Source organism: Falco cherrug, chromosome 7 (genome assembly GCF_023634085.1).
Source record: "Falco cherrug isolate bFalChe1 chromosome 7, bFalChe1.pri, whole genome shotgun sequence".
Classification (NCBI taxonomy): domain Eukaryota; kingdom Metazoa; phylum Chordata; class Aves; order Falconiformes; family Falconidae; genus Falco; species Falco cherrug.
This window is the reverse complement of record NC_073703.1, coordinates 52774084-52788514: the sequence shown is the minus strand read 5'-3', so window position 1 is coordinate 52788514 and position 14431 is coordinate 52774084. Positions and strand designations below refer to the sequence as shown.

At 42.6% G+C, this 14431-nt stretch overlaps 1 protein-coding gene and 1 long non-coding RNA gene across 9 annotated transcripts in view; one reads left to right on the top strand and one right to left on the bottom strand.

Annotated features, from left to right (window-relative positions):
* The window catches only part of RAD51B (RAD51 paralog B), a 428481-nt gene that overhangs the window by 363248 nt on the left and 50802 nt on the right, over positions 1-14431 (top strand). The window lies entirely within an intron of this gene.
* LOC129736581 (uncharacterized) overlaps positions 7512-14431 on the bottom strand; it is a 28736-nt gene continuing 21816 nt past the window's right edge. Inside the window, exon 3 of the long non-coding RNA XR_008733379.1 lies at positions 7512-13970. This is a non-coding gene — a long non-coding RNA (uncharacterized LOC129736581). The remainder of the gene's footprint in view (positions 13971-14431) is intronic.

The window sequence follows — 14431 nt, the reverse complement described above, 5'->3', positions numbered from 1 at the left end:
GTGGGACAGCCAGTCTGCTGTTTGGCCCAGCTGCACTCGGATCTCATTTCTCAACCCTACCCTTCCCCTTCTTTGAGGAGGAGGGGCAGTCTTCATATTTTCCCTTTAAGCTGAGCTGTGAAAAATAACTGTTTGCCAAAATCTTTCACCTTGGCCCTATACCCTCACAGATGTTTTCTACAGCATAAACAAAGCAGCAAAGAATGTCGGGGCACAGGGGGAGGGGGTAGAGATCAGTCTGGAGAATTACAGCTCCAGCCGCTCGGCTGTAGTCTGCCTTTCAGAAATGCACAAGAGCTGCTCCCAGTGCTCAAGGAGCAGAGCCAGCTGTAAAATCATCTGCAGCTTGATATAACATGAGCGTTCAGCCATGCGGTCTAAGCATATGTAATGAACACGTCACTGTAGCATGTATGCAAATTAAGAATAGTGATAAATCTGGCTGGTAAGACCAAGTCCTCAGCTGTTCTTCAGCCATCTTTCTGATCAAAGAGAGATGGTGCCAGCCGTTGCATTTGGGAGAGTAGGAGGAATTGCAGGAAGAATTGTGTAGTATGTTATGCCCTTCAAATGGCAAAATCTGGCTTCACACCCCAGGGCTGAAGTTGTAAAGAGTTTTGTCATGGGCTTTGCCAGCTCTATTGACTACAGTTGTGTCAACAAATCGGAGTATAGGTCTGGAGTTCCACAACCTCATGGCATAACAGAGTTTGCTGAAGGAAGTGAAACAACCTGAATTTTGCTGAGGCACAGTGTCACTTTGTCTATTGTGCTACATTGCGGACCAAATAAAACATCCATATGACTGTGAGGTAGATTCCAGCTGCTGATTTTGAATGGAAACTATTTGGAGGAAAGGAAGGCGGGAACCGTTGGGACTGACAACTTATGTGAAAAGAAGGAGATGCTCTTCCTAAAGCAAGTATTTCTAACTCTTGCTGCTGATGGAACGCAAGTAATAGCCGTGAGTCCAGTAAGGTCCTGATGAGATTCTGACAGCAGGAGGTGGTGGCAGTGATGTGGTTGTTCACCTAAGCCTCTGTGTTGTTTCAGAATACTGCTTTGGGCCAGTGGAAAAGTTTTTACTGTAAACAAAGTCAGTTCTTGTTTAGGAGCCTTGAAAGGAAATTCATAACGACCACTGTAAACCACCTGGTACAGATGAAAGGGGTCAGGAATCTGGGCAATACTTAAGCAATTTGAGGCTTGGGAGCAAACCTCAAAATCTCTCCTATCGTCACATACAAATCACAAAGAACATTGGTCACGTATGAATATATCACGGAGAATCCGTTTGTGAGCCTTCCTGCATATGCTGGTGGGTTGAGAGGCACCAAAACAAAGGGGACTATGGTTGGAAAGATTTGCATATTAAGGAAAAGAATGTGGAATGTATGTATTATGTGTAGTAAGAGTGTGGAACTAATGGCTTATGACAGGGATACAACTATGGAATTAATGTGATTTGGCAGCTAGGCATTAATATGGAATGGACAATTCTGGAGGAACCAGAACAGGAGCGCACAAGACTGTAGCTGGAGCTACGCCCTTGCATAGGAGCTGTATCAAGAGAAGGTTTCTTACATATATGCAAGACTGGACAGAGTTTATCCTGGTGTCATTATTAGGAAGCAGATAAAGATCTTTCTTTGTATTTGTAGGGTGTGAGAAGCTTTTAGTCTCTGTTGACTTGACATGAAGAATCCTTTTGAGCATATATCCTGCTATTTTGTGTGATTATGATTTAACTGCCATCATAGTTTCATTGTTTAGGGTTCTGTTAAATATATTTAGAATTCTCTATGGAGAAAACAGATGAATATATTTATGGCTATCAAACATATGTTGTTTAGAGATAGATATAATGATTGTGTATAGCGGAGCACAAGATCTACTGCCCTAAATAATCTCAAACTTTCTTGCCAGCTAAGAGCATGATGAAGTTGCCTCGTGCTTCTTGAGTGTCCCAGGAAGTGTTGATAGTCCTGGTAGTAGGGTTGTGTCAGCAAAAAGTTCCTGAGAAACAGCCCCCGTTAAAAGCATTACAGCATTTTCCAAAATTGTCTCATTCTTCAAATATTTTTCTGTGCCTATGTAAAGTATCATGTTAAGATTCAGACTCTCACCAAAGCATTCTCAGCTGCTCAATATTTGTTCAAGCCAGTAAACAAGAGAACATAATCGCTGAAATGTTATTTGTAGTCATTTGGAAGTCCATATCAGTACATGTCATGCTGTCGTATACTGTGGTTAGGGCTCTGTTCAAGGAAAAGATTTTCTATATCACATTGGTAGCTCCAAGTGATACGCTGTGGTCATTAGATTGAGCTCCATTTGTTCACTGTGAGTTGAGCCACAGTACTCGCAGTTTTCAGAGAAAATTTGTTCAGAGACATGTTCACATCTCATCTAGGCTTTGTTAATGGAGGAGTTCTCACCTGGGACCAGCACTCTCTTGGCTTTCCCTATGACTAACTGGTACATGAACTTCTCAGGCCCTGTCAAATCTGCTTGACATCTCTGTGCTGAAAGAGGGGAGTATGTTGGCGTTATGAGAGGGATTAAAGGAATGGCAGAGATGAGGGTGCTGCAGCAAACTGGCTTTGAATGGGTGGGGAGAAACATGTGCCAGGAACAAACAAGCAAAGAGCTGTGGATGAATGAAGCGTGGCAGAACTGTGCAAAGGATGTTTTTGTAGAAAGGATTTTGTCTGTTCTGTGCCTATTTCTACTATGTCTGTCAGTCTGAATAGAGGCGTCCCCACTGAATATCAGCTTTTGCATGACTCCAGCATGTTCCTGCAGCCAGTCCAGTCTGGAATCTGTCTCTCTATATGGTGGCAAGAATACAGTCTCTTCTGGTCCCTTTAATGTGGGAAGCAGCTAGATATAATTGTCTTAAAACCAGGAAACAAGAAGTTAAGGTATATGCCAGCCTGTAACTCAGCCATAAGCCTCTTTGAGCAATGCCTCAGCATGCCAGTAGCACACACTGACACTATTGCTCTCACCGCTGCTACAAAAGAGTGTCACAAGAGCACTGCAGGAGGCTAACACCTTTTCTTTTGCTGAACCCTTGGCTGCATAAGGGAATTGAGCAGCATCACTGTTGCATAAGTACTGCTACCTCATAAGCAGAATTTCACAGTATCTCTGCCATTCAGTTTCCATTCAAGAGGAGGTGTTACATGTAGGTGTAGGAGGTCTACACTCAGACACTTAGCTTGCTCTGCATAAACCATTCCAACCATCCCAGGCTTGGTAGATGTTACCAGCCATGGCCTCTTGCCCTACAGAGTCATTCCAAAACATGGCTTGTCAGCTCAGCTCTGGGATCTGAGACACACATAGCATCATAGAAACATTGGTTAGAATGGACCTCTGGAGGTCTGTAGTCCAACATCCTGCTCAGAGCACTGCTGTTGCCAGCACTTAACAGGTCAGTTGTGACTTTGTCCAGCCAAGTCATGAAAACATCCAAGGATGGAGATTGCACCACCTCTCTGGGTAACCTGTTTCAGTACTGTACTACTCTCCCAGTGAAAAGTTTTTTTTCTGATGTTTAATGCTAACCTTAATATGAGGTCCCACACACTTATACCAACATATCTGAAACACCCAAAGGTGGAATCACAGAATCACAGGTCATCACACAATTGTCACGGTTGGAAGGGACCTCTGGAGATCAGTCCAACCCACCACTAAAGCAGGTTCACCTAGATCGAGTTGCACATGATGGAGTGAGACATACCTGATCCTCTGAAGTTCACATCCATCTCTCACCATCACTGCTTTGCCATGTTGCTTCTGGTTTTGCTTCCAACAGTCATTGCAGTTACATGTCACATGGCAAATGGAGCGCTGGCACAGGCAACTAAAAGCTGGAGCTGAAAGCTGATGAGCACTATCCAGATAGTAGTTTGTTCCCTTGGACATTTTTTGCATCTACTAATTGTAGAGTCACATTATCTAAAAGACCCACTACAGAACCAAGGATGACCTGTGTAATACTGACCACAGCCTATTCTCTGGTCACTCTGCCTTAAGCATAATGCCTTATACTTGGCCAAGGGAATTCCGATGAAGCTGTGATTTTAAGATGTCAAGAAATGGAGAATATGAGAGTACTTTGGCATTTCATTACTTTAACTTGGCAGCAGCCTTTCTGAGGAGCCAGATGCAGTATTGGGATAGGACAGAACTCATATTGCTTGTGGCTGCTGTGAACCTTCGCTTGTAATTTTATGGCTTTGGGGGAAAGGTGTTAAACTTCAGCCACTCCTCACAGTACAGAATGGCACAAAGCAGCACTGCATAGCCGTAGGGGTATACTCCTAAAGGTTTGCAGTACCATAATACAAAAGCCAGCAATGAGTCTTTTTCATTCCTCTAATTGCATGTGCAGACATTGATTAAAGTCACTCCTGTGCTGTCTTTTTGTGTGCTGAAATTTCAGAATTATTTCCCTTGCAACTCTGGTTTCTTACTAGAGAGAAAGATTGTCTTCAGAGCTGGAAGTGGGTTTGTGTTCTTGTCACCTGTCCCACTCCACTGTTAGACACTATAAGCTGTCATTGTAAAATCTATGATGAATGAATCAGTTGTTTCCCTACTTCCTAAATAAAGAGTCCTTCCCACTTTCATTTTTCTACCAGAATGTTTTCCCTTTCTGAAGTCCTAGAAATAAGATCACTTTCCTTTCACATCCAAAACTTAATTCTGAAGAAACAACAAATGTCTTCAAGATGATCCCTGGTTGAATCATCAGCACCGCTTCCTGCTTCACCCTCCACCCTCCCTGGAGTTCTCTCAGTCACATACCTGACCTGAACCTAATTAATTTGTGAGAGCTAGAAAGTTTGCTGGCTCGTGGTGTGGCTGTGGGCCAAGCAGGCAGAATTCTCTGTGCCTGGTACTGTAATTGTGAAATCTTGCTTGATGGACAGGAGGTTATTCTGTTTGGGAAAATTTTTTTTAAGCAAATGTCCTGGAAATCTGCAGCAGCACAATTTGGAGTTCAGAGAGTTGACTCCTTAGAGACTGTGGTGCCAGGAAGATCCCCATCTCCTTAATGCTGTGGAGAGCCAAAGAGGGTCAAGAGCACTTTCATTTCAAAGAATATTTAAAAAAAAAACTATAACACATTTTGTCCTGCTTTTACAAAAGTCATTATTTTGTAAGGTCTGTTCATGACTCTTGTCACATAGCAGAGCCTTTATTAGGTCCTCAATAGTCGTGCCTATATTGCTAGAACAATAGGGCTTTTACTATGCTTCTCTTCCCTAAAATAAGGGGCTGGTTTTGAATTATGAGCTCTTATAAACAGCCCTGCTGAACAGTCCTGTTGACTTTGTCAAGGCTGCTGGTGTTCATAAGGATTATGGCATTGAGTGCTGCTCCTTGTATGGCCCTAGGAATCAAGCGTGGTAAGGAAGAATCCTCCTGCCATCATAGGAGGTATGGAATGGGCCACCAGTCTTTCCCATGCCATTATACTGTTTTGCACAGCAGAGGAACAAAGAGCAGCCTGGTGATGTAGGCCACCATTCATTCGTATCTTGCTTAGCTATGTATTTTTCCTTCTCTCTACTAATGGCCCTGTAGATTTTTCAAGGGACGTACTACTCAACAGTAAGTATGTCCACTTGTTTGCATGCATATTGTGGTGATGTAATCTTCTCTCCCTCCTGAATCATCGGTTTCAGTATCATTCTACATTTCTGTTGGGGCAGTGCGGCACTCTGAAAGCAAGGTCCTGGCCAGCATGTAAGAGCAGGCATTGTGTGGGCAGGGTCTATGCAGCATCCATGGTGTAACTCTGCCAGTTCATCTCAGACCTAGCTAGACTTGGTCGTACAGCCTGGGGTTCTCAGCTCTGCTATTAATGTATCCTGGTCCCAGCTTACAGTATACTTTTTATTCCAGTCCTTATGTTCTATCAAGCTGATACCCAGTCCACAGTCTTCTGAATCTACTGGTTTCTGCTTGTTCCTAGTCCTAAAGATCTTCCAGAATCTCCATCCAGTTCACTCTGTCAGACTGTTAAATCTTTTATCAGTCAGCCCCTTATCTGAGGCTCCAAAAATAGCCCATGAATTTTACAATGACTTGGACTGACTACTGGTCTGAAAGTTCTGCTTTGGAAATTGAATCTTTAAAGAACTGAAGCTGAAAGCAGCTGTTTGAAAGTTGTGCCCATATGTTTTTAACAAACATGGCCCACAGATAGCTGTAGTTAAGAGTACAGTTCCACATCCATTCCAGCCAATCTGAATCAGGGCTGCTATTGCCCAGCTATGCTTCTGTGTTTCCTCAACAGAAACAATAGTTTGTATCTGACCCTGCAACAGTATAGTTCAGGGAGCTAAACTGGCTGAAAATTAACACTACAAAAAACTAGTTTTCACCATCCTCTGGACCAATTTATTGCTAGGCTAGATGAGCACCAGTGCAGGTACAAGGAAGGAGATGGGGGATTGTGATCAGGGGCTATAGGAGGCAGAGCTGATGTAGCCACGGTTTAGGTCAGATTATGCTGTTGCGGAATCACAGCCTTTCTCACTTGTTTTTTACTCGTGTCTGTTCTCAATGTAAGAAGCACTAAAAGTGCATCAAGGTTTGGTTGTAGGACAGTAAACAGATAGTCAGATTATTTGATTTTTTGATAAGTAATCTCAAACACAACCAGAATTAGAAATTATACTCATGAGGCGCATGTGTGCCATGATTGAATTTTCAAGATTAAGGGTTCAATGCTAATCCAAGTCTTAAATCCAGCCTACTAATAAAATAAAAATCTAGAATAAATCAGCATAATTCCTAGGGAGCCAGCGAGAATTATTTCCACTACTGAGCTGAATGTAGTCTTGAGGGTTTTCTGGACTTTAGGAAAGCTGGCAAATAATTTTCCTTATACTTGATTAAATCCTATTTCTGTTTTCAGCGTAAGAAAGTGTTAATAACTAACATTAAAACCACTATATCAGTAATTTTCATCCCATCGTCCATGGATCCATCAGGGTCCACTGACTTCTAAGCAGTCTGCAAAAGATAAATGAAAACAGCAAAACCACTGTCAAGGAGACTTAAATTCACAACACAGTGGTCAGGCACTCCTTTGGAAAATGGCCCCTGTTCCAGGTAATTTCTGCCAATGAGTAGAGACCTGAACAGCAGGGAAGAAATGCTCAGGTGCAGATCACTATCGTGTGTCCAACCTCAGGCTGTAGGGATGTATGGGAATCAGTCCCATCTGATAGCAATTTAGGCACCATTATAAATGAGTTGTTTTTGTCAAGGTCCTTGAGAATGGATGGCTGCATCACAAAAACGAGCTTTACATTTTGGATTAAATGGATTGATGATGGCAATCCCAACAGCAAAAAGAGTAAGAGGAGAACTGTAATGGGAGCTCAGCAAGCCTCTCAGCTCTGGAATTGATCCATTGCTTGTGAGAGTGGTAGGAGAAGTTTGAACTGGTCTTGAGCTTTCTCTATAAAGAATATTCAACTTCAACATTTAGTTTTATTTAAAAATGAAAGCTGCAAAAGTTAGTTGCTTTAGAAGATCTCCAGTTATAGAAATGTGCTCCTACCTTTTCTCCTATCTTTGGAAATTCTTGTTTATCCAGCATAGAAAATTCATGGACAAATTCTGCCTTCAAGATCTATAAGCCTGATCAGTGTTTTAAAACCCCTGGAAGCAACGGCTTTGTTTATCTCCAGAAGTCCAAGAATAAGCTGATTTTGCTATTTTTAATCTATCTGGAAATATGCAAAGAAGAGAGCTTAATTGCAAACAGACCAAACCTTATATAGGAAATGGGTACGTCCCTTGGGGGCACCTAAAAAGTGAATGTCTGAAATTAAATTCGTATACTCTTCTCCCTCGCTCCCTGAAGCACGTACTCTTGGATTGAAAGGGAAGGCTGTGGGCTAGCATCATATCCCAGTAGTTTCTATCCATTATAACACTCTGGCTATCTTAATATTCAATTAACAGATGTTTCCCAGCATGTATGAGCTCGAGGTGACTAGTTGTATGTGTTTGTAATGAAACCCATTATAGAGAACAGAATAAAATTAGAAAAATAATGGCTCCATTGCTAGGATCTTAATTTGGCTACCAGAGAAAAATAAAGCAGGAGTACTGTGATTCCCAAATTTCACCCACACTTTTCTCAAGAGAGTGCTACCACACCCAGCCAACAATGGTGAAACCTCATATCATGAAAGCAGTTCCCATCACCTGCACAGTGATTCTGAAATCAGGATTGTCTTTTTCTCCATTTCCAAATATTACACTCTGTAATCGGTAACATATAAGGTCCTAAGGTGGACCAGGTGCATTTAGCTTAACTAAAAATCTCCCCACCCATGGAAAAAAGGAAACGGCATTGGTTTTTTATAGGCACAATAACAGACTGTGACTGCCAGTGCCATTTTGGTGTTAGCTCTTCCACTAGTTATTGCATGACCATTGAGCACATCACACGATATTCTCTGTATGTGCCCTGTGCTGTATCATGGACCTTGGATAGAGCACTGGCCCGAAACTGTGTTCCTGCAAGTCTGGAAGCAAGCACATACCAAAGCTCCTCAGGCATCTGCACTGATGCACGTCTATCAGTCAAGCATGTTTTGCTGTGCTGCCGCAAATGGCAGTGGCACGGCTGGGGTCCCTCAGTTAGCCCACAGTCTTGCAGCTGCAGCCCCTGCCCCGCTTCGTCAGGCAATGCTGCGTGCCAGGAGCAAATTGCTGCTAACTTCCATGCTAACTCCCTGGCCACCTGAAGAGTGTGCCACGCAGCTCATGTGCGGTGCCTGCTTGCCTTCAGTGCAAAAATATTCGCCATGCCCCACGCTATCAGTAGCCACTGCCATGTCCTCTGGGCCACAGTGTCTCTTGGATCTGAATTCTAGCCTCCATGTTCGGTGATCTAATAGCCAAAATGGTCTGGGTAACATCCTAAACGCTGAGTGGCCTGCCGGCAAGAGTGCACACAGGGGACCCAAGAGCTGTAGATTTATTGCTTGTAAACCAAAAAGTATATTAAAAAAAGAAGAGATAAAAATAGATGGGGAGCTTGGGGACCGGAAAGGCAGCCGGTAGAGATTAGATGCACTGCTGGTTGACTCATCCAGCTTGTTTTATTGTAGCACAGTTCCAATAACGGCTGTATTATTTCAGCTTTTGTGCAGTGAGCAGACATTTGTTTTACATCGAAACTTTTTCACATAAATGTGCTCCATTTTTCATTTCTTCTAGCATTTCCCAGAGTTTCTACTGGCAGTTACGAATGGGAGAGGTGGTGGCTCCAGAAGAATATTAGCCAACTTCTCAGCTGGTATAAATCAGCAACACCCCCTGGTATTTAATAGGGCCATGCAGCTTTATACCACTTGAATCTGCACCAACTGTTTTCTTTTAAAACGTGTCCCACCTTATAAAGAGCTGTGTTTTCTTCAGTGGTGGATTCTGAAATTAATGAGAAGTATTGGACTGACTGCCTCACAGAGCGTGTGCAGTGCACGTCTTGGCAGGATCTGCTTCCTAACGTGTGGCAGTGTTCAGTCCGAGGGACAACTTTGCAGGGGCCGCCAAAGAACAACAGCCGGTTGTGTCCTGTCTGCTGGACCGTGGCTGTGACCTGCCGCCTTGCAGAAGGCCTGCACACAGGCCATGCGCTGCCTGCTAGCTCAGTCTGTCAGTGCTTTTAGCCCCTTCTTCACTGCAATCCATTAAAACCCTTCTGTGCCTGCGTGGAAGTGGCTGTGAAGGCCAGTTATAGTGAAAATGTGTGGAATGCGTGTCAGGCTTTGTTAGCTGTTCACAGCTTGCTTCACGGCTTGGAAAGTGCTGCCCTGGCAACTTGGGCTCCATTCAGAGTCAGAGGAGTTCTGTGGAGACAGAAATAACCACAGAGATGGAGGAGAAGTATTTACCTGAAATGAGATCAGGTGGATCTACATGTGCGGTGGAGGCTGTGCATTTGTTACAGGGTGGTGGTGTGTTGTGGCTCCTACAGTGTGTACAGACTGAAGGAACACTTGAATAGGTCATTTAAAGGTGATTTCATGAGGCAGAACCTGGTGATCAGGGGGTCACTTTCCACCCGTGTTCCTGTGCATCTTATTATCAGCTCTTGAGCAAGCCAGCCTGCGCTGTGGACTAGAGAGTTGTAGATTTTTAATGGGATTTTGCTGTGGTTTTAGTTGAGATGTTTATTTGCATGTTGCCTTCATCAGTTTCTCTACACAAATTACACAGAGTAAGTGCTATGACTAGGTAGCTGTGCTAACCAGAAAAAATGCTTTTCTCTCTTCCATTTTTTTCTTAGCAGTGTGGAATTGGGAGGGAGAATCTGCCAAAATGTGACTTTGTTTCATCAGAACCTGCTCCCTTATAGTGGAAGCCATATGATAAAAGGCTTTTTCATGGTCAGCTTGTGAGTGCTGTGTGTAGCTTGAACATACACAGATCCTATAAAAAAATCCAGTTGAACCCCCTATTTTGAGACTTAGGCAGCTGTATAACCAAAAAGAAGGTCTAAGTTGATCCACAATCAATTTCTATAAGTGCGTATGAATAAAGTTGCATTGTAAGTATGTGAGGTATCATCGATTATTTTCTACAACACAAAAAAAGGCGCTTTTTTTTTTCATAAACTTTTCAAGCTCATGAATTTGTGATAGCAGTCACAGGAATAAATGGTGAGGTAACAGCAGTGTTTTGTAGGATTAAGATAAATTTGGGTCTGAAATAAATTAAGACCTCCATAAGAGGTAAAGTTAGAAAATAAGTGTGTGGGAAAATTGGAGTGAGTGAGAAGGCAGCAGGGAAAAGGAAGCCACAGTACAAATTAAAGATTGCAAGTAACAGGGCTGGGTGCCAAGAGCCTCAGAAAAGAAAAGAAAAAAAAAATCCTTGATTAGCTAAACTGTTTGCTTTACTATATAAAACCTGACCTCCTTGAGGAGCCCTCAGCCCTGGCCTCCTGGGAGTCTGAGTACGTGCGGACGAGCTGCTGCCCTGCTGATGGCAACACAAATGCTCCAGCACCAGTCTTCTGCCCTGTGAATTTCCAGGTGCAAATGCTTCATCTGGCAGGAGCTCTGCCCTCATCAAGCCAACACTGCCTTAATGTTTTATCCAGCCTGGTAATATATATTTTTCTTCTTTTCCAAACTGCTGCAATAATCCCAGTTCCATTGGGATTATTGAGCATGTGTTGAAGGGAACCACTGCCTCTGAGCAGCTATAATGGTTAGGCCAAGCATGACTTTTGAGGGGACAGATGAAGGACAGAGGAGGCATGACAAGCCCATGCCTCCAGCCAAGCTCGGACCCCAGCTCTGACTACAGCAGCCAGTGGGGCTCCCCAGCTGCCCACAGCCCTCCTGTGTACAGAGCACTGTCTGATGTAGGTTGCCCTCATCATAAGTCCCCGATCCCCAAGGAAGATCCCCATGCACCTGCCTCAAGGCTTCTGCTCTGCACAGGAGATGCACAGAGATCCTTACAGAAAACCCCCAACTAGACCTGACACTTGCTATCTTGGTGCAAATGATCATTAATATCATCATTTGCGTTACTTGCTGTTCTTGATATTGATATTGATACTAATATTATTGTCTTTCTTCCCCTGATCCATTCACCATACCATCACCAAGTTGAATCATTGCTGCAGAGGAGGAAATTCAAGAGCTACAGGGAATGTGCTTGAGCACCTAACGCTTGTGTGGGTGTGTGTGTTCCATGCCTGCTGATGCTTTCTGAATGTGAGTTGTTCTGTCCTAGACACAACGTGAAAAAGGAGCTATCACAGACAACTGCTCTGAGAGTACAGACAGGGAGAGTTATATATGGAAACCTTTTGTCAGTGGTTCCTTCACTTTTACTCACAAAATTGTTACTTGCTGTCTAAACACTCATCTTCCTGCACTTTGTAACTGCAAAAAGCCATAAGGGACCTTACCTCATGAAACTACCTTGTACAATTTAATAAAGTAATGTAAAGACTGCAAGAGAAGAGCTCTTTTTTTAACAGCAGAGGATGGAAGAATTGCAGGGCTACTTTGTAATCATAGAATCATTTAGGTTGGAAAAGACTTTTGAGATCATCAAGTCCAACCATTAACTAAGGACTGCCAAGTCCATCACTAAACCATGACCCTAAGCCCCACATCTACATTTTTTTTAAATACCTCCAGGGACGGTGATTCCACCACCTTAACAGAACAAGACTGAAACAACTGATATTTAACATTTGTAAAAGCTTCTAGAAATGAACTTTTCTAAACCCCTCTATTATAAGAGAGTATTATAAAATGGGGAAACAAAGATGTTCCTGTATTCAGAAGGCCTCTTGAAGGCACGTAGACATAGAGATCAGTTCCTGGAGCAGAAATCTGTATCCAGGCTTGGGACTATACCTCACTATCAAGAGCTTAGAAGTTATGCTTTTTCTTGTAAAACTGCAGTCACATGAGCATCTAGTTGCAGGTTTTTTCTATAAACCAAAGCTTCTCATCTATGCAAAATCATTTACTGTGGCAGAGAATGCTCTTTCTGGCCTTCAAAATGCATGGGGCTGCAGGAGCTGCAAAACATGCATGTATTAAACTGGTCTCCCCTTCCTTGTTTGAGTGTATTAAGAAAGATGAGGAAGGTCAGATAGACGCAGTTTGTAAGGGCCTTGTGTGCAAAGTTATGGATGTGTGAAATTTGCTGTGCTTAAAGGTGTATTCCAGCATCCTCTTGGAGGAAGGAAACAAAGAGTTCAAGCCCAAGTGAAATCAAATCCCTCAAGCAAGCTTAACTAAGGAATGTGAGAGCACAATACAACAGCAGAGGGATGTCACTAAAAAAGGAAGCGACAATATCAACTAGTTTCTGTTCATACTGCACAGTTCATCCAAGAATCTTTGAAGCCTTCAGTAATGCTGATGAACTCTCAATACATCCCTTTGGATGTGCTTCTGTAGGCATGTCCCAGAATGTGAAACTGTTGATAATACAGGTTGGTTGTTTCTGCTGATGAGGTGAGCTGTTGTGGAGTCAGGAGAGCATCAGAGTAGAAAGTGAAGGCAGCTGGGAGCTCAAATGGAAGATGACCGTCATGCAACAGAACACAATGCCAGGACATGCTACTAATGGGTGAAGTACACCCAATATTCAAAAACATGTTAATGCCATCAAATTACTGGTATCCATTTGTTAACAGAGAAATGGAACATGAACAGCTTTTGAGCATGAGCAGGCTGCATACACAGCAACAATTTCCTTCACAAGTTTTTTTTTATTCTGTTGGCTTTTTTGAATGTAGTGGACTGCTGTTCCAGCACAGTGAAGACATTTAGAATTGCAGTGTGATTGGTGTAGCAAAACCAGGAAAACAATAACATGAAACGAGAGTTTGTCACAGAAGTAGAGTGAATTGTAACTGATTCTGTATAGGGTGTTCATCCCAAAATGCTTGAGAAGTTTGTTTATAAATGGATTACTTCCCTGTGGTTCAAATGCAGCCACCTTTGAGCTGAAATGTAGTTGTCTTCATTGCACATCCAGTGCTTAAGCTGCTTGTGAAAGATTTTCTTTGTTATGCATCTGGTTTCATCCATCTCTGTTCATAATAAAATGAGAACTTTGCAGCACCTCGTTCATATTCTCAGACTGGAAAGGGCAGTTGTTAATGCCAGCGATCCTAAAGTCACCGAGTTTTCCAAGGCCAAATTCAGAGAAGTTGTGCAATTGCAGATAGTTACAACCAGCATTACATAAACTGTGCTCGGTGAATCCCGAGTACCAGGCAGTGTTTACATCTGTGGAACTGGAACATTACAGCCATAGTAGTCAGGGCAGCAGGTTATGATATTCTCAGTTTTTGCATCTTGACTCTGGTTCTTTAGTCTTCTTCAGGACCCCCATGATTCTGATGACACCCTTGAAGATGGCAGGGAATTGAAAGACTGCAAGAATGAAATGAAGTTAATTTAATTTTATTTTTTTGTCAAGCAAAATGTCAGTAGTTGACTTACTTCCTTCATGGGTTCCATGTTGATGTAACAGACCTAAAACCATATCACAGCCTAATTCCACACTTTTTGTGAATACATTTTGGTACTGTTTCGTACCAACTTGTTTATTAGGAGTAATGGAACTAGAATGGTAGAACTGAATCTATATTTACTATATAAGGTGTATCTACCTTACACTTATTCCTGCCACTTTGTCAGATCTTACCTTAGCAGGTACAGGGTGTGTAGTAATTTTAAGCTTCATGTAACCTGCCACCTGTTTAGTCGTACTACATTATAGCAAGCTTACCTCAGGGAAGCAGAAATAACAGTCAAGAGAGGTTATTTAATTTTTCCTAGCCAGGATGCACTATTTGTACTTCACCTGAAGTCAGCAACAAGGCTGAGAATAT